We start from the raw sequence: 27,872 nt of genomic DNA on the forward strand, positions 1-27,872 counted from the left end.
GTATGGGGTGCCATTGGTTACACGTCTCGGTCACCTCTTGTTCGCATTGACGGCACTTTGAACAGTGGATGTTACATTTCAGATGTGTTACCACCCGTGACTCTACCCTTCATTCGATCCCTGCGAAACACTACATTTCAGCAGGATAATACATAACCGCATGTTGCAGGTCCTGTACGGGCCTTTCTGGATACAGAAAATGTTCGACTGTTGCCCTGGCCAGCACATTCTCCAGATCTCTCACCAACTGAAAACGTCTGGTCATTGGTGGCCGAGCAACTGGCTCGTCACAATACGCCAGTCACTACTCTTGATGAACTGTGGTAACGTGTTGAAGCTGCATGGGCAGCTGTACCTGTACACGCCATCCGAGCTCTGTTTGACTCAATGCCCAGGCGTATCAAGGCCTTTATTACGGCCAGAGATGGTTGTTCTGGGTTCTGATTTCTCAGAATCTATGCACCCAAATTGCGTGAAAATGTAATCACATGTCAGTTCTAGTATAATATATTTGTCCAATGAATACCCGTTTACCATCTGCATTTGTTCTTGGTGTAGCAATTTTAATGGCCAGTAGTGTACATAGCAGTGAGGACTGCACAAGGTAGAAGAACTTTCTATAAAAATAGAAAATCTTCACGAAAAAGTATGTTTATAGCACAGTTCTGGACGGTTATGAAATATGGACAGTGGGGAAGGGGAAGACAGAAATGAAACAATTAGAAGCCTTTGTAAAGCGGTGTTACTTTAGACTGCTGAAGAACCCATAGATTGATAGAGCAAGGAACGAAGAAGTCCGGCAATGAGCCAATGGCGAAACAGTGACTAATAAAGAATATAATTAATCGGAGAGATTGGTTGGGCACGTGTTACGTCGAGCTGTTACTAAAATTTGCAGTTGAATGGATGCCGGAGGAAAGAATCGCATGGTCATACCTGTACACGATGTGTGTCGAAAGGTAATGGAATTTTGGTATTTCACGTGTTGTGTTATCCGATTCGCGCCATTTTTTAGTTCTCGTGTTGGTAAAGTTATCTGAGACGTATCTAAACAGTGTTGGCCCTATTGGATACTCAGTCAGTTGTCATTTGTCAAAAGGATTATATATGTGTTGGTAATATCGGCGATTGTTTAACTTCTATAAAAACGAATTAGAGAATTTGTTTTAAATTTTGTTGTAAGAAAATAAAAAAGTGCGGCAAAACTTTAGAAATACTAAATACTACTTGTGTGAGTCCCCCAAGAGTGAAACAAGGGTTTAAGAAGTCAGCTTTCGAAAAAGCTCGTGTAAACATTAAGGATGACGAGTTACTGGACGCCCAAGCTCAAGATGAAATCCGGAAAAAGTGAAATAAATGATTATGAACTATCGCCGAAGTACAGTCAGAGAAGTCACCGATGATTTTGGTGTATCGTTTGGTTCATTCTGGGAAAATGTTTTGGCTCTTTTGGATGTGAAACGTGTGCCATCAAAAATTTATTACAAAACTGTTGAATTTCGAACCAAAACAGCGGCGGAGTCACTAGGTGAAGGGAACAACGATTCTGAACTACTGAAATTTGTCATAACAGGTGATGAAACATTAATTTATGGATGCGTCGTCGAAACCAAGCGTTCTGGATCTCTCGGACCGAAAAAAGCTCGACAACAGCGCTGAGATAGAAAGATTATGCTCCTTGTGTACTTCGATTTTAACCGCATAATGCTCCTGTTTGCTTGCCTCAAGTCTGAACTATCAATAAAGAGTTCATCGCCACCTGCGCGAGTTTAGCTACGAGACGTTCATTTGTTTCGTTTCGTATTGTTTGGAGAGTGGTGTATGATGTCAAAGCGTTGCTGACAATTGAAATTTTCATCGTGATAAACATCACAAATGTCAACAATAATTTGAAATCGCCATTCTCTAAATAAATACGGAGCGAAACAAACGAAGATCACATAGCTATAACAACATGTGAAATGGCGGCAGAAGCCTTATCCTTTACTGATAAATTATATCAAATATTTGTGTAACAGTAAGAAATTACAACATCTAAGAAGAAGTGCTTCAACAGATCATGAACAACCAAAGCAAAACCAAAATATGAAAAAAGCATGACAAGCTGTAGAATCTATGGTAGACATAAAAGTACCAGCGTACATAACGAATAGCGTCACGCGGGAAAGAAAATAAGCAAAACATCCAACCAAAGATAGCTGATAAGGTAGTGAAACACGTTTGGACAATAGGAAAACTATAAAATGCTTTCTTGCACAAGCCGGTTTTTTTCTATTTCTTATCAAGTACAGAAATGAAAAGAGTTCCAACATCCAAAACATGATTGTAGTATCAAACCTTGAAAGTATTTTAATTTCCCTGCAATATCTCTATACAGCTCCATGTCATGTAGTGAAAGAAGAAACCAAAGACCACAAATGTAAAAATAAGGATCGAAAGATGAGAAGTAACCTCACTTGTTGGCTGTTCATTGCAGCCGGCCGGGGTGACCGAGAGGTTCTAGGCGCTACAGTCTGGAACCGCACGACCGCTACGGTCGCAGGTTCGAATCCTGCCTCGGGCATGGGTGTGTGTGATGTCCTTAGGTTAGTTAGGTTTAAGTAGTTTTTAGTTCTAGGAGACTGATGACCATAGAAGTTAAGTCACATAGTGCTCAGAGCCATTTGAACCATTTTTTGTTCATTGCAGATAGTACATGACATCATGTTAACCACGAACGCCATGAATATATTCTATATTTATTTTATTTTTTATTTATTATACACGTTTCGCCTACGTTCATGACATATCTTTTCAATAATTGTCATTAAATTATTCTACAACACATACAGGCAGTTTCGATAATAGTTTTTCATCCCCTGTATTAAAAAAGGCAAAATCCCGTGTTGGTAGCCAAAGATTAAAAGGTAATTCGAATCCCGGATGAGGGCAACATTTGAAATTGTCTTTAAAACAGCAGCCTTTCATATTTTGAAATGTAAATGTAATGAAACATTGAGTAGCTGAAGTTCACAGTAATTTATTAAAAGTGTTCAACCTGTGTAAAAAGCAATAATTAAGCACATGATGCAACCACAATTTAAATTAACACATTTACACAGAGATAAACTTTCAAAATTAATGTGGTCATTCCCATTCTGCCAACGATCACTTTAATTACGAATCCAGCTTTGTAATTGACGACAGCTCATTCGCAACCACTCGTCGGTTAATCGCCTGAACTAAAACTGTTATTACGTTAGCAGTACTGCTCTACACTCCAGAGTGGACTAGAACGCAGCACTGATCCTACAGATGAATATATTCCCATTTTGCATCTGTACTTCACGTGTTTCTAGAAGTTAAATTATATTTTGATTTGATGAAATAATTCACAACTAGCTGCACAAAAGAAATTTTATTTCTATACCAGCTTGGGGCACCTACTTGCCTTCTCCAGAATTGCAGCATATTGTTGTAGTGATGTGGATGATAGTGCATGTAATAATACAATAATTCTAATTTGCTAAAGAAGGGCACTAGGTGACTCAAACACGTAAAAAAAAATAGAATTTCTTTTGTGGAAGTGGTTGCTGATTTTTTTAAAAATATAGTTACATTGCTGGACGTGGATAAAGGAGTAATACTTTGATCTATTAATTTCGTCTTAATTAATTTCAGCCCACCCTTTCTGTCGCAGCCTATGTTCAACGTTCAGCTCGATAAATTTTTTACAACGCTTGCCCCGTAAAATGTCTGCTATATACACCGAGCTTTAGTTTTTGTTATAGAACTTTACGGCTCCCGTGATTATCAAATTACCTCTTTCCGCTTTCCTCCGAATAAGTGACGCAGTTGTGAAACTTGGTATCTGTAACTGGTAGGACTGAATTTTCAATCCCTCTTTAGATTTGTCATCGACACTCTGACTCGGTGTTTAATAAAAGTTTCTGGTTCCCAGCCCACGATGTACCGAACGCAGTTGAGGTTCGTTGTTAATGTGGTTAGTTTAGTTTTAAAGTATAATAATAGTTAAAGCAAGACTTCCAAATTCGCGGACAATTTACTGAACAAATTTATCGTCAATATAATTAATGGGAAGGAGGACCCTGTTGTTCGTAACTTCTCAAATCTCGGAATGAGAATATAGCTACATTAATTTCCCATTACACTTTAATTTTGGCAAGATATTTACTGTTTGTCACAGCGACTGCCGGAAACTACGCTTCAAAACAATAGTATACTGCCAATCGAATTAATGTTCATTAAGCTTTTCCAACGAGCAGCGTAGATTCATCTTTCACTGTTTTTCAAAAATCGTTATGTTTGATAGTGCCAATATGTATGTTCAAAATCCTGTTACAAGACAACTCAGTATGACTTTCTTCATCTAAAGAAATAGATTCAACTAGAGCTTAAGCTCTAAACGAGATGTGAATCTATGTGACTTTGTCGCTTTTACGTTACAACTAAGATCAACTTCATTGGAGATTCTAAACTGATGCAACAAGGAAACAGAATTCTACCATTTTTAATTTTCGTCACATTCTTCAACCAAAAATCCAATGCGCGGGCTAATTTAAACGCAGGAATGCGGCAGGTGTACAGAAAGGCCTGCGAAGGATCGATGGTTGTTACAGGGACTAGCAGTTCACGCTGAACGTGAATGAATTTAATGTATTGCTCAGGTGAATCAGATTCCAGGCTGAGATTCACTTGAATATTAAGGAACTACAGGGTGTTCAAAAAGTCTCTCCGCAGTGCCGTCTGATTGTTCGCCTGCCTGGGTTACTTCCCTTCATGTGGACTCTCCCAACATTCCACTGTTTCCTTTATCTCAGCCAGCGCCAGTAGTATCGTTGGTGTGTGTCGTTACGTGTTGACCTGAACGTTTTACTTCCTTTGTTCGTTTGTTTCGTTTTTGTCCCTGTTAAAATGCTTACCATTGAAGAACGTGTGTTTTTAGTGGAACAAGTGGTCAAAGCTGGCGGTAAATACACATTTTCAGTTCGTCAAACATTTAATTCTGTTTTCCCAGAAACAACATTCCCACATTGAGATATTGTGCGAGATTTGATTAACATATTTCGAAGTACGGGTTCAGTGACAGATGTACCGAGAAGTGGTCGTCCTAGCGTTTTGTGTGAGGATAAACTACTCGATATTTCCGATAAAATGTCCATGAGTCTGAACAAGTCAGTAAGAAAACTCGCCCAGGAAATCGAGTTTCATTTCGATATATTCACTGCGGCATACGGCACGCGAGGCTAACAATCATACGGCACTGCGGAGAGACTTTGTGAACACCCCGTATAATTCATACATGGAAGAAGTCACTTACTTGTAAGGCTAGTTACTGAATGCCTCTCATCAATGTGACACCCTTATTATTTTGCACTAACAGAAAAGGTAGAGAACATCCAACGGAGCGCGGTACGTTCCATCACAGAATCCATCCACACATATACAAATGGATGTGTGTGTGTGTGTGTGTGTGTGTGTGTGTGTGTGTGTGTGTGTGTGCGCGTTCCACATCTCCTTCTAAACCACCTGACCGATTTCAACTAAACTTGCTACACATATCACTTACTGTCCGGAAATCATCGTTGTGTGGGTAAGAACCATCTACATATCAAAGAGGAGGGCGTGGGGGTGAAAAAGAAGCGTAGCACATGACGCGTGTATACACATACACTGTGAGATCAGAAGCATCCGGACATCTGGCTGAAAATGACTTACAAGTTCGTGGCGCCCTCCAGAGGTAATGCTCTAATTCAATATGGTGTTGGCCCATCCTCAGCCTTGATGACAGCTTCCAGCATACGTTCAATCAGGTTTCTTGGGGAATGGCAGACCATTCTCCACGGAGTGCTGCACTGAGGGGGAGGTATCGATGTCGGTCGGTGAGGCTTGGCGCGAAGTCGACATTCCAAAACACCCCAAAGGTATTCTATAGGATTCAAGTCATGACTCTGTGCAGGTCAGTCCATTACAGAGATGTTATTGTCGTGTAACCATTCCGCCACTGAGCAAGTGCTCGATCGTGCTGAAAGACTTACTCATCGATAATGGGAAGCAAGAAGGTGCGCCGTGCGGGATTAGCCGAGCGGTCTGGGGCGCTGTAGTCATGGACTGTGCGGTTGGTCCCGGCGGAGGTTCGAGTCCTCCCTCGGGCATGGGTGTGTGTGTTTGTCCTTAGGATAATTTAGGTTAAGTAGTGTGTAAACTTAGGGACTAATGGCCTTGCAGTTAAGTCCCATAAGATTTCACACACATCTGAATATTTTTGAACAAGAAGGTGCTTAAAACATCAATGTAGGCCTGTGCTGTGCTACTACCACGCAAAAGAATAAGGGATGCAGGCCTCCTCCATGAAAAACACGACCACGCCCTAGCACCACCCCCATCAAAATTTACTGTTGCCACTACACACGCTCGCAGATGACACCCTGCCATCGGATCACCACATTGTGTACCGTGATTCGTCACTTCACACAACGTTTTTCCACTATTCAATCGTCCAATGTTTGCGCTCCTTACACCAAGCCAGGGGTCGTTTGGAATTTACCGGCGTGATGTGTGGCTTATGAGCAGCCGCTCGACCATGAAATCCAAGTTTTCTTGCCTCCCGCCTAACTGTCATAGTACTTGCAGTCGATCCTGATGCAGTTTGGAATTCCTGTGTGATGGTCTGGATAGATGTCTGCCTCTAATAATTTCCGGGTATGCAGCCGGATCCTGTCGAGATTCTGCCACGATATTTCGGCCCAGAGATGCACCTGGGCTCTTCAGTAGTTGTGTACTCACCTGATGATGGCCGGACGTCTCTGGGCCGAAATATCGTGGCAGAATGTCGACAGGATCCGGCTGCATACCCGGAAATTATTAGAAGAAGAAATACGCCGGGAAAATTTCAGATGTCTGCCTGTTACACATTGCGACCCTCTCCAACTGTCAGCGGTCTCTGTCAGTCAACAGACGATGTCGGCCTGTACGCTTTTCTGCTATACGTGTCCCTTCACGTTTCCACTTCACTACCACACCGGAAACAGTGGACCTAGGGATGTTTAGCAGTGTGGAAATCTCGCGTACAGACGTATGACACAAGTGGCACCCTACCACCTAACCACGTTCGAAGTCCATGAGTTCTGCGGAGCGCCCCATTCCGCTCTCCCACGATGTCTAATGACTACTGAGGCCGTTGATATGGAGTATATGGAAGTAGGTGGCAGCACAATGCTCCTAATATGAAAAACGTACGTTTTGTTTGGGTGTCCGGGTACTTTTGATCACAGAGTGCATAAACAAATATCTGGGCAGTTTCATGTTTCCCCGCTAGTCGTTTAATAAGCGCGAGAGCGTTACAGAGATACGGAACAATCAGCTACGGCAGACACTTTAAGAGAGACGTGGTTCAAAAATGGTTCAAATGGCTCTGAGCACTATGCGACTTAACTTCTGAGGTCATCAGTCGCCTAGAACTTAGAACTAATTAAACCTAACTAACCTAAAGACATCACACACATCCATGCCCCTAGGCAGGATTCGAAGCTGCGACCGCAGCGGTCGCTCGGCTCCAGACTGTAGCGCCTAGAACCGCACGGCCACTCCCGCCGGTTGAGACGTGGTGTACCATCAAGAAGTTTACTGTTGAAGTAACGAGACCGTCCGTTCAAAGAAGAGTCGGGCAATTTATGCGATACAAATCTCGTGAATTTACTAATTTTTGAAAAATCTGGAAAATTAGAGCTCATACAGAGGTTAATCAACAATCGTTCTTCCAGAATGAGATTTTCACTCTGCAGCGGAGTGTGCACTGATATGAAACTTCCTGGCAGATTAAAACTGTGAGACGGCACACACTTTTAATCTGCCAGGAAGTTTCATTCTTTCTTCCTTACAACGGAGCGCAAACATAAGACATACATTTTTATTTGACCTTTCCGTATTATTCGTTAGTGTTACTGTTGCAGTAGGTAACTAATGAGTGAATATTTTTGTGGTGGGACCATCAGCACAACCAGGGCGCCTTAATTCACAATTTGGAAAACACTGATGTAACTTATACAATACGATTACACACAGGGCGTTTCAGACATTTCTACGTGTAGAGAAACATGGGGTGGACAAGAATATGGATACACCGCGAGAAATGGACCCCATGGCTAGCTACAAGTCGCATTACTGCTGAGAATTATGTGATCATTTTGACTGATCAGGTGCATCCCATGACACAATGTTTGTTCCCCGACGGTAATGACGACAGGGGCCCTGTTCACACTGCCGCACAGAACGAGGATGAAATTTCGCATCTTCCCTGCCCACCACAGTCGTCAGATCTCAGTATTATTGACCCCTTGTGGGGTACTTTGGATAGAAGTGTGAGTGATCGTTATCCACCTCCTTCATCATTACCTGACGTTCCTACTATTTTGCAGGCAGACTGGTGTAAGACTCCTTTCAAAACCATACATGACCTTTATTTATCCGTTCTGAGACGATTGCAAACTTTTATGAATGCCAACTGTTTTCCTGCACGGTACTGTGTTGTGATTTTAATGTTTCATATTTTTATCCATCCTTTGTCATGTATACTCGGCAAACCACTGTGAAGTGTGTAACAGGGAGTGAGTCCCATTGTACCACATATTATTGTTTCTTCCCCTTCCATTCACACGTGGAGCCTAGGACGAATGGCTGCTTAAAAGCCTCTCTGCACACTGCAATAAGTCTAATACTCTCCCCGCGGTCCCTACCGAAGCCTTACGTTGGGGGCTGAAGCTCTCGATTCTTCAGTCAATATTTGTCCTCGGAATTTTGTACGTACGGCTTGGTGAGATAATTTGCATCTATCTTCAAAAGTCTACCAACTGAAACAAGACATCCGCGAACCTCTCCCGTGAGTCAAATAGACCTGTGACCATCGTCCTGCCCTCCTTTTGTATACATTCAACAACCCTTGTTAGTCGTGTCTCGTATGTATCCTACGCACTTGAGCAATATTCTAGGATGGTTTGTATCAGTGTTTTGTAAGCAGTCTCCTATGTACGCTGTGCATGTTTGCAGTTTCCTACTATCCTACGATCTAAAGGAAATCTGCCACCTGTTTCACCTACGACTGAATTCTATCGTTTCATTTCACATCCCTACAAATTTTTAGACCCAAGTATTTATACTGAATTGACTGATTGTATTTTTGTCTCACTGATATTATAGACATAGAACATAACTTTTTTGTGTTTTGAAGTGTGCAACACTACATATCTGAACATTTTAAGTAAGTTGCCTGTTTTTACACCCTTTTGGAATCTTATCAAGCTAGAAATAAATATTTCTGAGTTTTTTTAATTATAGAAATTGGAAATTTGTGGTAAGGTCTTACGAGACCAAACTGCTGAGGTCATCGGTCCCTAACCTTATGCACTATTCAATCGAACTAACTTACGCTAACGACAACACACACACCCATGCCCGAGGGAGGACTCGAACCTACGATGGGGGCAGCCGTGCGGCCCGTGATAAGACGCCTCATACCGCGCGCCACCCACCCCCCCCCCCCTCCCCCCCCTGCGCAGTTTTCTTATAGGTAACTACATCATCTGCAAAATGTCTAAGGTTGCTATTAGTATTGTCCATCAAGTTATTAATATACAGCGTGAACGGGAAGTGTCTTAACACGCTTTCAGTACTGTCGATGCCTCTCCATCCAAGATAACACGCTGTGCCTTGCCTACCAATTAATCTCGAATCTAGGACACATACTTTGTTTGAGCGTACTTTAGTTAATGAATGTTGGTGTGGTACCGAGTCACGTGATTTTCGAAAATCAAGAAATACTGCATCAGCTTAGTTACCTTGGCAACGGCCTTGCCGCAGTGGATACACCGGCTCCCGTCAGATCACCGAAGTTAAGCGCTGTCGGGCGTGGTCGGCACTTGGACGGGTGGCCATCCGGGTCGTCATGTGCTGTTGCCATTTTTCGGGGTGCACTCAGCCTCGTGATGCCAACTGAGGAGCTACTCGACCGAATAGTAGTGGCTCCGGTCAAAGAAAACCATCATAACGACCGGGAGAGCGGTGTGCTGACCACACGCCCCTCCGGTCCGCATCCTCACCTGAGGATGACACGGCGGTCGGATGGTCCCGATGGGCCACTTGTGGCCGGAAGACGGAGTGCTAGTTACCTTGATCGACGCTTTTCGAAATGTCATGCGATAAAAGCGCAAACTGTGGTGGTTTAAGACCTGACATAGGACCCTGTATAGCTGCAATTTTATTTGGCAGTCACGACTAGATCTCGAAAGAAGTCATGCGCGTTGGGTGTTAGTATATAATTACCTGTTAAAATGTAAATGTCTTGTGACTAGGGCCTCCCGTCGGGTAGACCGTTCGCAGGGTGCAAGTCTTTCGATTTCACGCCACTTCGGCGACTTGCGGGTCGATGGGGATGAAATGATGATGATTAGGACAACACATCACCCAGTCCCTGAGCGGAGAAAATCTCCGACGCAGCTGGCAATCGAACCCGGGCCCTTAGAATTGACATTCTGTCGCGCTGACCACTCAGCTACCGGTGGACGGACATGTTACCTGTTGTACATCCTACATATGCTGCCAGACGGACTCTGTACCTCTTGTATTCGGCGAGAGGCCGTGGTATCGACACGACAGTACTTCCACGCTGACATCCAGGAGCACTTCAACTACCACATTATTGGATCGGAATGGCAGATTTTGTCCTTCGGCCATGGGGATTTCGGCTCCCAGTTCTCTAATTACACTATTGGCCATCAAAATTGCTACCCCACGAAGATGACGTGCTACAGACGCGAAATTTAACCGACAGGAAGCATATGGTGTGGTATGCAAATTATTAGCTTTTCAGAGCATTCACACAAGGTTGGCGCCGGTGGTGACACCTACAACGTGCTGACATGAGGAACGTTTCCAACCGATTTCTCATAGACAAACAGCAGTTGACTGGCGTTGCCTGGTGAAACGTTGTTGTGATTCCTCGTGTAAGGAGGAGAGATGCGTACCATCATGCTTCCGACTTTGATAAAGGTCGGATTGTAGCCTATCGCGACTGCGGTTTATCGTGTCGCGACATTGCTGCTCGCGTTGGTTGAGATCCTATGACTGTTAGCAGAATATGGAATCGATGGGTTCAGGAGGGTAATACGGAACGCCGTGCTGGATCCCAACCGCCTCGTATCACCAGCAACCGAGATGACAGGCATCTTATCCGCATGACTGTAACGGATTGTGCAGCCACGTCTCGATCCCTGAGTCAACAGATGGAGACGTTTGCAAGACAACAACCATCTGCACGAATAGATCGACGACGTTTGCAGCAGTATGGACTATCAGCTCGGAGACCATGGTTGCGGTTACCCTTGACGCTGCATCACAGACAGGAGCGCCTGCGATGGTGTACTCAACGACAAACCTGGGTGCAAGAATGGCAAAACGTAATTTTTTCGGATCAATCCAGGTCCTGTTTACAGCATCATGATGGTCGCATCCGTGTTTGGCGACATCGCGGTGAACGCACATTGGAAGCGTGTATTCGTCATCGCCATACTGGCGTATCACCCGGCGTGATGGTATGGGGTGCCACTGGTTACACGTCTCGGTCACCTCTTGTTCGCATTCACGGCGCTTTGAACAGTGGACGCTACAATTCAGATGTGTTACGACCCGTGGCTCTACCCTCCATTCGACCCCTGCGAAACCCTACATTTCAGCAGGATAATGCACGACCGTATGTTGCGGGTCCTGTACGGGCCTTTCTGGATACAGAAAATGTGCGACTGCTGCACTATCCAGCACATTCTCCAGACCTCTCACCAATTGAAAACGTCTGGTGAATGGTGGCCGAGCAACTGGCTCGTCACAATACGCGAGTCACTACTCTTGATGAACTGTGGTATCGTGTTGAAGCTGCATGGGCAGCTGTACCCGTACATCCATCCAAGCTCTGTTTGACTCAATGCCCAGGCGTATCAAGGCCGTTATTACAGCCAGAGGTGGTTTTTCTGAGTACTGATTTCTCAGGGTCTATGCACCCAAATTGCGTGAAAATGTAATCACATGTCAGTTCTAGTATAATATATTTGTCCAATGAATACCCGTTTATCATCGGCATTTCTTCTTGGTGTAGCAATTTTAATTGCCAGTAGTGTATATTCCCTTACAAAGACTTGCATGAGATGAAAATGAAATAGTTCCTGTATATCTACTGATTCTTTATTATGACATGAGTTGTTGACGTTATAATAAAGCATTAGTAGCCCAGTTACTACATCTACATTTCTCCTCTTCAACCCAGCTCGCAGTGTGTGGTGGAGGATGCATCTGGTACCTCTATCACGATTGTTGGCAAGCCTCCACGTTTTCCCGGCATACTTATTACGCATGAAGTAACATGCTGCTTGAGTCTTCTTGGAACGTATACTCGGAATGTTGCAGGTAACCCCTACCATGAGCATAACACTCCTATTGTAGAGTCCGCCATTGATGTTTGATCACCATCTCCGTAAGGGCCCTGCTGCACACACGCCACGGCAGATCTGCTGGCAGTACTGCAGTCTGCCAGTACGTCCGCCAACAGAGCCGCCAGAAGAAATTCTTCAATCTATGCTCATTATTGAAGTGGTCATAGAAAAGCCAGTGGCTGTGCTTTGTGTGCAACGTCGAATAAAACGATAATGCCTAAAAAGGAGAATTTCTGGGTACATCCTTTCACGGCTGATCGTTCCGCAAATGGGTTGTTCTAGACACTATACAATGGTCTGAGCAATTACAATGATAACTTTTTCATTTATGTGAGGATGTCACGACATTCATTCGAAGAGTTATAGGAGATCTGCCTAGATGAACTGAATGAAAAGGACACCATTTTAAGAAAAGCTATCCTGCCGGAAGAAAAGATTTTGACTCACAGTTTGCCGAGAAACTGAAGTCACCAGAATAAAGAGTGATGTCTAACCTATTTGTATATGGTACTGTCTAATCAACAACCAATTATTTGTAGTTAACAGTGACATTCAAAGTTCCGGTTGCAACTGTAATATATACGTACACTCCTTCCACTCTGGCCCACACGATCGTGTGAGTTCCTCCTGCTTCACTCCGGGCTGCAACGATAGTGTGAGTTTCCGGTTTACATTTGGCAGCTGGTTTTTTCACATTGTGACCACCATAGCGCAACAGATCATTCCAAATTTCAACGACAAAACAAAGCCATGCTTCACCGAGATAAATATGTTTCCCCATATTTCGTTGACTGATGGCAGTTGCAGTATTTTGGACTGAGAATGTAAGTTGTCTAAACACACGCATTAAGTGCTAGATGGATTTTATAGATGTCTGAAATTTGAGTAGCACAATAACACTAGTGACTTCTTTAAAAAACTATCACCATGCGAATTTTTAGGTATTTTTGCTTGATTCTGCAGTTCATAATGTATGGAAATTGGTACAGATTACAAAGGGATGAGTTACTTTTCAGTTTTTATTTTGAAAAGTTCTTCCGTTACACAATCAAATTAAATATTACAAATAAATGTTCTGGACAAAAAGTAAGAAAACACTCGCATTTATCTACGTCTCTTTTCTTAAAATAATTCAATCGCATCTGGCATCTCGGATCCATTAGCATCACTTGCTGCAGCAGGAGGTGCAGCTGTGCTATTTCGGTCTATAAATAGGTTTTGAGGAAAACTTGCATATCCCAGATAGTAATGAGCTTTATCTGAGCTGCCGCGTTCTTGTGACTGGGGTGGAGCATCAGAAACAGGCTGTGAGGAAACTGTGGATCGATAATTTCCATGGTCTCCAACCAGCCAGGCTCCAGAAAGTGCTTTATTATCATAACTAGTTTGAATGTGTTTGCAACGTGAAGAGGCGTATTCTCCTAACTGAGTTTTAATCACGACTCTCAAGATTTCCAACACGGGTTCTCTTTTTCTGTTCGCGATTTCAACAGTCCTGAGATGAAGTGGTCTCATATGAATCTCGTATATATAAAGATTCAGTGTCAAAATTACTCATTGCGCAGATGTGGAACTGGAAAAAGTGGGTGGCGAATAGCGCCTTGCGGTTCTGCTGGCACAGTGGTGCCTTTCATTAGCCGCCACGCGTTTCATAGGTAACACTGCCAGGCTGTCAGACCTGCCGGCAGAGCAGAGCTGCGTCGCTCAGGTAAGATGCCAGGTGCTGCGGGCTCCGTTGTGCACACGCTTTGTGTCCGGGGTCCCTGCCGGCAAAGCTGCCGTGGTATCCCAGTGCGGTAGGGCCCTAACGCCGTCGCACTACTGTTTCAACCCCTGACAATACACGCTGTATTCCTATGAATACTCTGTATCCTCTACTAATATCACCTCTCCCACATTGGAGACTATGTTGTTGTTGTGGTCTTCAGTCCAGAGACTAGTTTGATGCAACTCTCCATGCTACTCTACCCTGTGCAAGCTCCTTAATCTCCCAGTATCTACTGCAACCTACATCCTTCTGAATCTGCTTAGCGTATTTATCTCTTGGTCTCCCTCTTCGATTTTTATCCTCCACGCTACCCTCCAATACTAAATTGGTGATCACTTGATGCCTCAGAACATGTCCTATCAACCGATCCCTTCTTCTAGTCAAGTTGTGCCACAAACTCTATTCAATACCTCCTCACTAGTTATGTGATCTACCCATATAATCTTCTGTAACACCACATTTCAAAAGCTTCTATTCTCTTCTTGTCCAAATTATTTATCGTCCATGTTTCACTTCCATACATGGCTACACTCCATACATATACTTTCAGAAACGACTTCCTCACACTTAAATCTATACTCGATGTTAACAAATTTCTCTTTTTCAGAAACGCTTTCCTTGCCATTGCCAGTCTACATTTTATATCCTCTCTACTTCGACCATCATTAGTGATTTTGCTCCCCAAATAGCAAAACTAATTTACTGCTTCGTGTCTCATTTCCTAATCTAACTCCCTCAGCATCACTCGATTTAATGCCACTACATTCCATTATCCTCGTTTTGCTTTTGTTGATGTTCATCTTATATCCTCCTTTCAAGACACTGACCATTCCGTTCAACTGCTCTTCCAGGTCCTTTGCTGTCTCTGACAGAATTACAATGTCATCGGTGAACCTCAGTGTTTCTATTTCTTCTCCATGGATTTTAATTCCTACTCCGAACTTTTCTTTCGTTTCCTTTACTGCCTGGTCAATATACAGATTGAATAACATCGGGGAGAGGCTACAACGCTGTCTCACTCCCTTCCCAACCACTGCTTCCCTTTCATGTCCTTCGACTCTTATAACTGCCATCTGTTTTCTGTACAAATTGTAAATAGCCTTTCGCTCCCTGTATTTTACATCTGCCACGATCAGAATTTGAAAGAGAGCATTCCAGTCAACATTGTCAAAAGCTTTCTCTAAGTCTACAAATGCTAGAAACGTAGGTTTATCTTTCCTTAATGTATCTTCTAAGATAAGTCGTAGTATTGCCTCACGTGTTCCAATATTTCTACGGAATCCAAACTGATCTTCGCGAGGTCGGCTTCTACCAGTTTTTCCATTCGTCTGTAAAGATTTTGCGTTAGTATTTTGCAGCCGTGACTTATTAAACTGATAGTTCGGTAATTTTCACATCTGTCAACACCTGCTTTCTTTAGGATCGGAATTATTATAGTCTTCTTGAATTCTGAGGACATTTCGCCTGTCTCATACGTCTTGCTCACCAGATGGTAGAGTTTCGTTAGGGCTGGCTCTCGCAAGGCTGTCAGTAGTTCTAGTGGAATGTTATCTACTCCCGGGGCCTTGTTTCGACGTAAGTCTTTCAGTGCTCTGTCAAACTCTTCACGCAGTATCATATCTCCCATTTCATCTTCATCCATGTCCTGTTCCATTTCCATAATATTGTCACCAAGTACATCGCCCTTGTATAGACTCTATTGGAGAGTAACGTACACAAATTTGTCGCAAGAGTATATTATAAAAGACTTAGTTGTGGATGAATTACTTTTCATTAAGATTCTTCCAATGAATCTCAGCGTGGTATTTGCTTTTCCTACTAGTTTTAAGTGACCGTACACATCAACCACACTACATTGGCCATACCACATCGGTTGGTTGGTCCCGAATATTTTATAGATGTAGCTGTTTTTTGGACGTTGGTGTAAGAGTATAGTCCAAACTGTAGTGGGTTTGGTACATCTTACACGCAGTCCACTGCATTTTATTACGCAGAAGGTTTAGTTGTCAGTTCCTGCACAAAGCGGCGATTCTCCGCAAGTCTTCCTGCCTTTCGTTACAGTTTTCTTTTTTGCAACTTCCCTGTGCCCAGCAGCAGTATCTGCGAACAGCCTCGAGGAGCTTTCGACATTATCCGAAAGAGCTGAAGAAGCATTAATCATATTTATCTCTGTCTTTTATCTTTTACACCGTTTTCTACGACTTTAGGAAGGCATTTGACACTGTCCCACGCTGCCCTTTACTGTAAAAAATACGAACTTATCGGATATTGCCACTGGATTCAAGACTGCCTTTCGGACAGAACTCAGCAATTCTCACTTAACGGAATAAAATCGACAGATGTAAATCTAATTTCTACAGTACCTCAAGGAGGACCATTAATGTCAATGTATATAACTGACCTACTAGAACCCGTCGGAAACTGTTTAAGACTGTTTGCAGATGATGTTGTCTATAAGAAAGTGTCAGTGCCAGAAGAATTGCAGAATGACCTACAGACGATTGACGAATGTTGCAAAGTCAGGCACTTGAAGCTGGCCATAAATAAACGTAACATATTGTTCATACGTAGGAAAAGAAGTCCACTACTACACAACTACATTATTGATGACAAATTAGTGAAATCAGTATCTACCGTAAAGTATCCAGGAGTAACTGTCCAGAACGATCTTAAGTGGAATGACTGCATAAAATAAATAGAAGGAAACGATGATACCAGACTGAGATTCGCAGGAAGGATCTTAAGGAAGTGTAACTCATCCACGATAGAAGTGGTTTGAAAGGAGCTTGTTCGACCGATTCTTAAGGAGTGTTCATCAGTCTGGAATCCTTACTAGGTATGACTGACAGAAGAGATAGAGAAGATCCAGATTTGGAGAGAGAACTTTCCAGATTTGGAGAGAGCACTTTCCAGAAACAGTCAGGCACTGTATTACTATCGCCCGCATTCTTCTCTCGGAAAGACCACGACGAGAAAATTCCAGAAATTAGAGCTAATACAAAGGCTTACCGACAATCATTCTTCCCACGTGTCATTCGCTAGTGGAACGGGGAAGGGAGGTGATACCAGAAGTACCCTCCGCCATTCACCGTCAGGTGACGTGAGGAGTATGATGTAGATGTAGAAGTAGTAATCTACCCGGAAACCTCCTTTAAAATGGAGTCACAGGTATATGAAACCTTTGTGCACTTTTAGTGGGTCGTTGTTGACAGGGCCTTAACTGCGTCATTGTAGAACAAGTCTCATGGCCATTTTCGTGAGTGCAACAGCGGTGTGAAGACTGACAGTCGTAACTCTGCTGGGTTGCTGTGCGATATAAGTTACTGCTCTGTGACAAAAATTGTTCACATAGATTAAAAAATGCGAATATGCATTTCTCACAGCTCATTTTTGCATTATCTGCCGTTATTTATAATTGAGGTTAGACTCTCTGGATGAATCTCAATGCTTAATCTTCTTCATACAGACGTTCAGGACTCACAAAAATTTAGGATATTAGGCTTTAACGTATCGTCGACAATAAGGTCATTAGGAACGGAACGTAAGGTCGAATTAGAGGAAGAACTCAGTTGCGTATTTTGCGAAGGAACCATACGGTTTATGAAACCCCAGGAAAAATAAATCTGAATTGCCAGTCGGGGATTTAAAGCCTCATCCTCCAAAATTTTAATCGAGTGCCTACCTACAGCTTTAGCTACCTTGCTCGATACAGTACTGGCAGTAACCACGATGAGCAACATACACTCCTGGAAATGGAAAAAAGAACACATTGACACCGGTGTGTCAGACCCACCATACTTGCTCCGGACACTGCGAGAGGGCTGTACAAGCAATGATCACACGCACGGCACAGCGGACACACCAGGAACCGCGGTGTTGGCCGTCGAATGGCGCTAGCTGCGCAGCATTTGTGCACCGCCGCCGTCAGTGTCAGCCAGTTTGCCGTGGCATACGGAGCTCCATCGCAGTCTTTAACACTGGTAGCATGCCGCGACAGCGTGGACGTGAACCGTATGTGCAGTTGACGGACTTTGAGCGAGGGCGTATAGTGGGCATGCGGGAGGCCGGGTGGACGTACCGCCGAATTGCTCAACACGTGGGGCGTGAGGTCTCCACAGTACATCGATGTTGTCGCCAGTGGTCGGCGGAAGGTGCACGTGCCCGTCGACCTGGGACCGGACCGCAGCGACGCACGGATGCACGCCAAGACCGTAGGATCCTACGCAATGCCGTAGGGGACCGCACCGCCACTTCCCAGCAAATTAGGGACACTGTTGCTCCTGGGGTATCGGCGAGGACCATTCGCAACCGTCTCCATGAAGCTGGGCTATGGTCCCGCACACCGTTAGGCCGTCTTCCGCTCACGCCCCAACATCGTGCAGCCCGCCTCCAGTGGTGTCGCGACAGGCGTGAATGGAGGGACGAATGGAGACGTGTCGTCTTCAGCGATGAGAGTCGCTTCTGCCTTGGTGCCAATGATGGTCGTATGCGTGTTTGGCGCCGTGCAGGTGAGCGCCACAATCAGGACTGCATACGACCGAGGCACACAGGGCCAACACCCGGCATAATGGTGTGGGGAGCGATCTCCTACACTGACCGTACACCACTGGTGATCGTCGAGGGGACACTGAATAGTGCACGGTACATCCAAACCGTCATCGAACCCATCGTTCTACCATTCCTAGATCGGCAAGGGAACTTGCTGTTCCAACAGGACAATGCACGTCCGCATGTATCCCGTGCCACCCAACGTGCTCTAGAAGGTGTAAGTCAACTACCCTGGCCAGCAAGATCTCCGGATCTGTCCCCCATTGAGCATGTTTGGGACTGGATGAAGCGTCGTCTCACGCGGTATGCACGTCCAGCACGAACGCTGGTCCAACTGAGGCGCCAGTGGAAATGGCATGGCAAGCCGTTCCACAGGACTACATCCAGCATCGCTACGATCGTCTCCATGGGAGAATAGCAGCCTGCATTGCTGCGAAAGGTGGATATACACTGTACTAGTGCCGACATTGTGCATGCTCTGTCGCCTGTGTCTATGTGCCTGTGGTTCTGTCAGTGTGATCATGTGATGTATCTGACCCCAGGAATGTGTCAATAAAGTTTCCCCTTCCTGGGACAATGAATTCACGGTGTTCTTATTTCAATTTCCAGGAGTGTATTAAGGAATCAGTTTTTCGAAACCCCGTAATTGTCTCGCATTGCGACCCATACTTTTAAATTTGGAAGGTACCTGCAACCATCATCTGTATTGGTGAAAAACCGTGGCACCCTACAACGTCATTCTTAGTCATACAGCAAGGTGCTGACAAATGCAAGAGAAGTCCAGAGCTCAGAGGTTCATGTGACGTTTGGGACGGGTTAATGATGTTCCATAAGCACCAAATTTCACCACAATGTTACCCAATGCCACTGTGGACGTGTCACACGATGGAGAGGTCGTAGCACCCCGTCTTTTCCACATTTTACCCCCAATTTTTACAACTCTGTGCTGGATGTCAGAACCGCAACGCCCAGCGTTGAAATCGCGCAGGTTCCTTACAAGTGGCAGAGCAAAATCGTTTCCGACACACAGCCGCTGAGCATCGGCACGGAAAGGCCTCAGGTGCTGGCATCAAGGGCGTCATTGAAACCACCCCTTTCCTTGGGAGATTGATTTCCACACATTTCGCCGTCGAAAACGACAGTTTTCAGTGAGATGAGCAACAGGAGGACGTTCTAGACAATCTTCGATACTGCTAACATCTCCCTGACCCTTGAACCTTTCTCTAAGGATATCGTGAACTAGCAACGCCAATGAACGTAAACTCACCGCTTTGGAGTGCAATGCGACTAAAATGACTGCAATTTTTGCTCTGGTGTACAGGATGGAACCACTAGGGACCGTTCAAAATCATTCGACGAAATCTGAACGTAATCCGAAACAGCAAAGGTTCAAATGGTTCAAATGGCTCTGAGCACTATGGGACTTAACTTCTGAGGTCATCAGTCCCCTAGAACTTAGAACTACTTAAACCTAACTAACCTAAGGACATCACACACATCCATGACCGAGGCAGGATTCGAACCTCCGACCGGAAGCAGCAAAGGGATTTTGCGCTTTTCCAGTGATCCATTTTCTGGTGGGATCACGTAGGGGTGCGACATTGTCAAATGCGTGAATAAAGCGGCAAAGGATTTCTCTAAGGCCCCCCCCCCCCTGTTCGACAATAAACTCAGTGGCACCACCCTCCCGCCACCATTTACTAAGAATTTTAAAAATGTGTTTTTACAGAGAAAACCTTCGAAGTAGCGCTAGGCGCCTGCACATAGGCAACCACTTGATACGCTTCCGTTGTCAGTTGCCTTCATGGAGGCACCTAGTACTACTTTGGATGTTTTCTCTGTAAAGGCACAGTTTTAAAATTTTGAACAGATATGGGAGGGGTGAGGGTCCGCCGAGGTTATCGCCGAACTGAAGAGCTTAGAGAGGCCTTTTGCCCTTTTATTCATGCGTGTATCAACACGCTACAGGAGCATGTGGCACAGGTGCACTGAAACAGCGTAAGAACCCTTTGCTGCTTCTGAGCTCTGGACTTTTTTTCCTCATTTCTCAACACCATGTTGTCAGAAACGTCGTCGAGCCCGAGGCCAATAGCGGAGGGCGCCACGGTTTCGCACCATTACAGATGAAGGTTGTAGGCACCTTTGAGCCAAATTTCAAACTGATACACCGCAGTGGGAGATAATTACGGGCTTTCGCAAAAGTGATCCTTTAATTCTGTTGCACAGTGTATTATAACACACGCTGTCGCCACGAAATGAAACAGTTCAAGAGAAAACTCGACGCATCGGTAACCAGTTGTCTTATTTCGTTAATTTTTGGGGCGTTGCTCCCGTGTTATTTTGACCCTTGGGATTTTATTTAGAAAGATTTCAGTCATTTGGTAAGAAAGCATTAAATAGCAAGAGAATTTAAGGCTAATCCTAATTTGAGCCGGCCGTCGTGGCCGAGTGAACCTAGACGCTTCAGTCTGGAACCGCGCGACCGCTACGGTCGCAGGTTCGAATCCCGCGTCCGCAGCTCCTGGTCTCGCGGTCGCGCTATCGCTTCCCGAGCACAGGGTCCCGGGTTCGATTCCCGGCAGGGTCAGGGATTTTCACCTGCCTCGAGATGACTGGGTATTTGTGTTGTCCTCATCATTTCATCATCATTCATGAATGTGACGAGATTGGGCTGAGCAAAGGTTGGTAATTCGTACGGGCGCTGATAACCGCGCAGTTGAGAGCCCACAAACCTAACATCATCATCATCGAATCCTGCCTCGGGCATGGATGTGTGTGATGTCTTTAGGTTTTCTCTGTAAAAACACATTTTTAAAATTCTTAGTAAATGGTGGGGGTATGGTGGTGCCACTGAGTTTATTGTCGAACGGGGGGGGGGGGGCTTAGAGAAATCCTTTGCCGCTTTATTCACGCATTTGACAATGTCGCACCCCTACGTGATCACACCATGTGAGGGCATGAAAATGGATCACTGGAAAAGCGCAAAATCCCTTTGCTGCTACCGATCGCAGGTTCTAATCCTGTCTCGGGCATGGATGAGTGTGATGTCCTTAGGTTAGTTAGGTTTAATTAGTTCTAAGTTGTAGGGGACTGATGACCTCAGATGTTAAGTCCCATAGTACTCAGAGCCATTTGAACCATTTTCTTAATTTGAGGCACCACGTGTAATGCCCCATGTTTAGAGTCCACTAGAGCGACACGAACAATGTCTATCATTATTTTGTAGAGCAGTCTGCTGTCTTCCGCGAGTGTAACACGCCTAGATTTTCTCCTTTCCTAGCTTTTACCTAGTTCGGCAGAGAATCTGCAGCTGCTGTGCGGGCGAGATCTTCACTGTTGTGTTGCGCCATGCCGCAGCGTTCCCTGTGGCCACGGTAGACGAACAACTCGAACTGATACGATTTTTGTGGTCAGAGCGTGTCACAGCAGCCGAGGCCCATCGACGGCTGTCATTCCAATATGGAGACAGCGCTTTACCACTAGCGCTTCGCTGCGAAGTAGTGTAAATGTACACAACTATATCGAGGAGTTCAAAAAACTGACGCAGAACTGTGAAGGCCGCAGCGAGGCCAGGATGCACAAGTACAGTAAATGCACCATTAACACCAGTGAGCAAACGCCCGCTTTAAAGAACGCTATTAACATTCTTTGTGAATTGTGTCGTAGCAGAAACAGACGTAACGGTAGGCACTGAAACAAGCCTTACACCACAGCATAGGGTCTATGTAATAAAAATCAGGAAGTCCCAATGAGACGGTGGCTGTTAATTAGGCGGCAACTTGCTTACACATAATATTATCCGAAACAAACCTACTTTTCGCATTATATGTATACAGTATAAATGGGGTGGACAAAATATGGAAACGCCAGAAGCACAAAATATTACCACCCTAACACTGTTGAAAAAATGTTGACATTCGAAACAGCCCCCAGTCATCTCAGAATGGATAAATAATGGTCCTGTACGGCTTTCAAGGGAATCTTATACCATCCTTCCAGCGAAATAATGGCAAGTTCAGGAAACCATGTCGGTCGGTAGCGATCACGCAACTATCTCTCCAAAAGCTGAATAATATTGAGATCTGGAGACTGTTGTGGCCAGCGGAAATGCGACAATTTATCCTTATGCTCACAAAACCAGTTCTGTGCTATGTGAACAGGGGGTCCTGTCTTTTAGGAAGACAACATCACCGTTGGAGAACAAACATTGTACTATGGGATGGACCTAATCAGCCAAAATGGTCACATAATCTTTGTCAGTAATGCGACTTCGCAGAGTAACCATAGGGTCCAGGAATACCAAAATGTAGCTGCCCAAATCATGAGCGAACCCCGGCCGTGTTTCACCCATGGGACGTGCACTCGCCCAGAATTTGGAAACAATGTCAAATGAGACTCATTCGACCTGATTACTTTCTTCCATTGTTCCATAGCCCGTGTTTTATGGCTTTGGTACCACGTTCTCCTGTCGCGGTCATTTCCATCACTGATGTGTGTGTTTGGAATTGTAACCCGCTCTTGCAGTTCCCAGTTTATCGACCTCCCTTTATTGTTTTTGTGCTAACAGAGTATGCGATTGCGACATTCAGTTCGATAGTGACTTTTGAAGCTGTTATCCTCTCATTTTTCATCACAGTCCTCTTCAATGACCGTCCGTCATGATCGCTCAACGCACACTTTTGTGACTTGGCGGATGATGTTTTTCCGCTTTTCCTGTATGCGGTATTAATCTTCGATATGGTTCCTCTTGGACTATCTTAGTTACAGAAACACTATCTACCATAGGAGCACCAACAATCTGCTCACTTTCCATGTCACCTAGCTCCTTCATAATGCACTCACAACTACACAGAACACTATCATTATCCCGATCGACACTTGCAACACTTTGAGGGCATCTCATAGATGCCGTTCGCGGTCAAATACAACAGCGCAACCTGCAGGCATGCCAAGTACCTGCACATATGTTCTAGCATGTATTTCTCGCTGTATTTCTATATTTTTATTCAACCCCTGTACCTCGAAACAGCTTACAAGTGAGTTCGACGTAAAAGTGAACCATGTGGCATTAGATGCCTACGCACAGGCCATGTATTCGAGTAAATAAGGATCGATAATTTGAGAACGCAATGATGGCACCCGATAGCGACCAAGATGAGTTCCACAGAATATACATCAGGCCAATTTGGTCACCGATACATCAACGTGAGTTGCAGTACGATTCTGGCTCCGAGACACTGGGGGTTATACTGCTGAAAGATGACATCGCCATTGGGGAAGAGATCAGGCATAAAGGGATGTAGGTGATTTGCAGCTGTCAGCGTGTCTCCCATTACTACTAAAGGTCCCATACAAGCGCAGAAGATGTCTCCCACAGCATAATACTGCTTCTACCAGCGTATGTCCGTAGTGAGCTGCACGTTTCGAGCCGCTGTTCTCCTCGATTATGTGGAGACGACCATCGACCCAATGTAGCAAAAATGTGATTCACCGAAGGCCCGGCGCGGTTCCGTTGACTGGCGGTCGAATACCGATGGTTCCGTGCCAACTGCAGTCTTAACTGACGATGTCCTTGGGTCAAAATGTGAACATGTAGGGGTGGTCTGCTGCGAAGCTCCATGTTCAACAATGTACGGTGAACAGTGTGCTCCGAAAAACTTGTGCGTGTACCTGCATTTCAGCAGAGATGCCACAGATCACCATCTCCCCTACTTTACAGAGAAGACTTGCCTCCGAACCCCACGCTGTGTGAAGAATGGTGGACGCCCAACCATTTAGCGCTTAGTGGTGTTTTCACTGTCCTTCTACCTCCTTCCGTAGATGCTCACAACAGTAATACGTGAATATTAGACCCGCTTCGCCGTTTTCGAGATACTCGTTCACAGGCTCTGCGTAATAATAATCCGCCTTTGTCAAAGTCGCTTAATGTATTTCCCCATTTGCAACCCATATCTTTGCTAGGGCGATCCCCCGTGCCTGTCTGCTCCGCTTATATACTTCGTTACTACGTTACGAGCCCACAACGCCACCGGGTGGCAACAAACGTCGCTGTGAGCAGGGTCATAATGTTTTGGCTGATCAATGTATTTATAGTGATTTGGGATACGGAATGCAGTATACTTTTGGCAGCAATAAGGGCTTTAATCCGTCTAGGCATCGAGTCGAACTCAGCTTCGATGAGAGATGCGGGTACGTCATTTCAGACCGCTTCAACTCTGTCAGTGTTCATCATGGGTTGGAGAAGTGGCGGTATGCCAGCCTTTCGGTGACCAATGACTCAGTGTTTCCAGTGGGTGAGACATCTGGAGAAGCTCCTGTTCACGCCAACAGTTTAATACCATTGTATCAAGACAATTCTTGACAACACGAGCAACATACGGTGATGTTTCATCTTGTTTGTGGACTCCATAACAAGGACTCAGTCACTAACCTTAATATATCAGAAATGTAACGGCTGTTGTCCAAATTTCTGCCTGCGCAGATCAGTAGAGATCATGGTGCCTATCCAATGGCAGTCCAGTCGTTCACACCAGGTGTCTGAGCGCTTTCTGTGGGCCTCTCTCAGTTACCACACAGACAGAAGCAGTAACGATGGTTGCCATACTGACCGTCTGTGGCGCTGCAGACATCGCACTGTCCGTGTGTATACTTCTCCTACTGCAAACATACCCATTCCCTTAGTTAACGGACAGGACGTCGATGTACGATCCTGCACGGCCTTGTGAATAATATTACTATCCTCTTGGACATTAGTCGACTCAGGCCGTTGAGATCATGCATGGTGTTGAGTATGGCTTTCCTGAACTTGTTGTTGTTGTTGATGTAGTTGTTGTTGTGCTCTTCGGTCCAAAGACTGGTTCTAAGCAACTTTTCGTGCCAGTTTGTTCTGATGCAACTTGATTACTGTATTCATCCACCTGTGTCCCTCTGAAGATTTTAGCCCCTCCTCATCATTACCAAACTGGCTACTTCTTGATGCCTTAAGACACGTCCTATCAACAAATCCCTTCTTTTAGTCAGGTTGTGCTATAAATTTCTTTTTCTCCAATTCGATTCATTACCTCTTCATTAATTACTCGATCTACCATCTAATATTCAGCATTCTTCTGTAGTATCACATTTCAAAAGTTTCTATTCTGTTCTTATCTGAAGTGCTTATCCTTCATGTTTCACTTCTGTAAAATGTTATATTCCAGACAAATAAATTCAGTAAAGACTGCCTAACACTTACATTTAAATTAACAGTATTGTGAAAATGATAGGTTCCTGCTCGCCATATAGAGGAGATGCTGAGTCGCAGACAGGCACATTAAAAAGACTACTGAATATATGAGCTTTCCGACAAAAGGCTTTCTCTAAAGTAGACAACACACACACATCAGCTCACACACACATGACCACTGTCCCTGGCCATAGAGTCCAGACTCATACGATTAGAAGTTCTTTTAGTGTGCCTATCTGCGACACAGCATCTCCTCTATGTGGTGAGTGGAAATCTATCCTTTTCATGATACTGTCATTATTCCATCTTGTATTTCCCACTATCTAAATTTATATGACATGTTAATATATTCTTCTTTTTCAGAAATGCTTTCCGTGCTATAGCCAGCTCGTATTTTGTATCCTCTCTACTTCGGCCATCATTGGTTCCTGTGAAGCCTGTATAGCAAAACTGATCTGTCATTTCTAGTGCCACATTTCTCGTCCATTTCCTTCAGCATCTCCTGATATAATTCAGCTTCCCTTATTTTCTTTGTTGATATTCATCTTACAAACTATTTTCAAAATACTATCCATTCCGTTACACTCAGCTGTTCCAAGTCCTTTTGCCGTCTCTATCAGAATTACAATGTCATTCCAAAACTGCTCTTCCAAGTCGATTGCCGTCTCTGACTTCTGTAATTCTTTACAATGCATCGGTACTTCTCGAAGTTCTTATTTCTTCTCTCTGAGCTTCAATTCTTTTCCAAATTTCTCCTTTGTTTCCCTCACTGCTTGTTCAATGTCCAGATTGCATTACATCGAGGATATGCTACAACCCTACCTCACTCTTGTCAACTACTACTACCCTTTCTTGTCCTTCAGCTCTTATAGCTGCAGGCTGGTTCCTGTACAAGTTTCCTGTATTTTATCGCTGCTACTTCCCAAATTTAAAAGAGTGTAATCCAGTCAACATTGTCAAAAGTTTTCTCTACATCTACAAATGGTGTAAACGTAGATTTGACTTCTTTTAAAATATTACCTATGTCGTAGTATCAGTATTGTCCTGTGTGTTCCTACATTTCTCCAGAACCAAAACTGATCTTCCCCGAGGTGGTCTTCTACTAGTTTCATCATTCCTCTGTAAATAATTCAGCCAATAGTATGCAACCATGAATTCTTTAGCTGTTGGTTTGGTAATATTTACACCTGTAAGCACGTACCTGCCTTCTCTGAAGTAAAAATTATGACATTTAAGTCTAAGGGTGCCTGCCAGTCTCATTTATCTTGCACTCCAAGCGATTAGTTCTACCACGGCGGCCGGCCACTGTGGCTGAGCGGTACTAGGCGCTTCAGTCCGGAACCTCGCTGGTTTCTGTACAAGTTCCCTGTATTTTATCCCTGCTACTTTCCAAGGCTCTTTCTATTGCATTCCTTTCCCCCAGTCCGCGTTCTCCTAGTGTTTCTCCTTCCCTTCCTGTTCCTACTAGCGAAATCCACTCCCGTGTCATAATTAAATTTTCGTCTCCCTTAAATATTTGAATATTTCCTTTTTACCTCGTCATGAATCTCTTAATCTTTTCATCATCTGCTGAGCTAGTTGGCATTTACAGGGTGATTCAGTTGCCACTACCGCTGTCGTTTCATACAGTCCGCAGATTTATAGCTGGCTTTCATAAACTACGCGCGAGATTTCCATATTTTTCTCGCTCCCTACCCGTAAACCACAGTATAAGACCTACGGAAAAAATTAACATGATCTTTTTGCATGGAATTTTATGTAGTTAAATTTTGTTCCGGATACAGGGATAGAGGCCGTAGTTCTCGAGTTATTCAGAAAAAACTTACAGAAGTGACCTTCAAACGCACTTCCGCTCAGC

At 44.4% G+C, this 27,872-nt stretch overlaps 1 protein-coding gene and 1 pseudogene across 1 annotated transcript in view; both read left to right on the forward strand.

The window, feature by feature from the left end:
- LOC124606547 (orcokinin peptides-like) overlaps positions 1-27,872 on the forward strand; it is a 451,556-nt gene that overhangs the window by 388,975 nt on the left and 34,709 nt on the right. The gene's annotated exons all lie outside the window — the stretch shown is intronic.
- LOC124608177 lies at positions 9,837-9,954 on the forward strand (annotated as a pseudogene).

This window comes from Schistocerca americana, chromosome 3 (assembly GCF_021461395.2).
Source record: "Schistocerca americana isolate TAMUIC-IGC-003095 chromosome 3, iqSchAmer2.1, whole genome shotgun sequence".
NCBI classification, from domain to species: domain Eukaryota; kingdom Metazoa; phylum Arthropoda; class Insecta; order Orthoptera; family Acrididae; genus Schistocerca; species Schistocerca americana.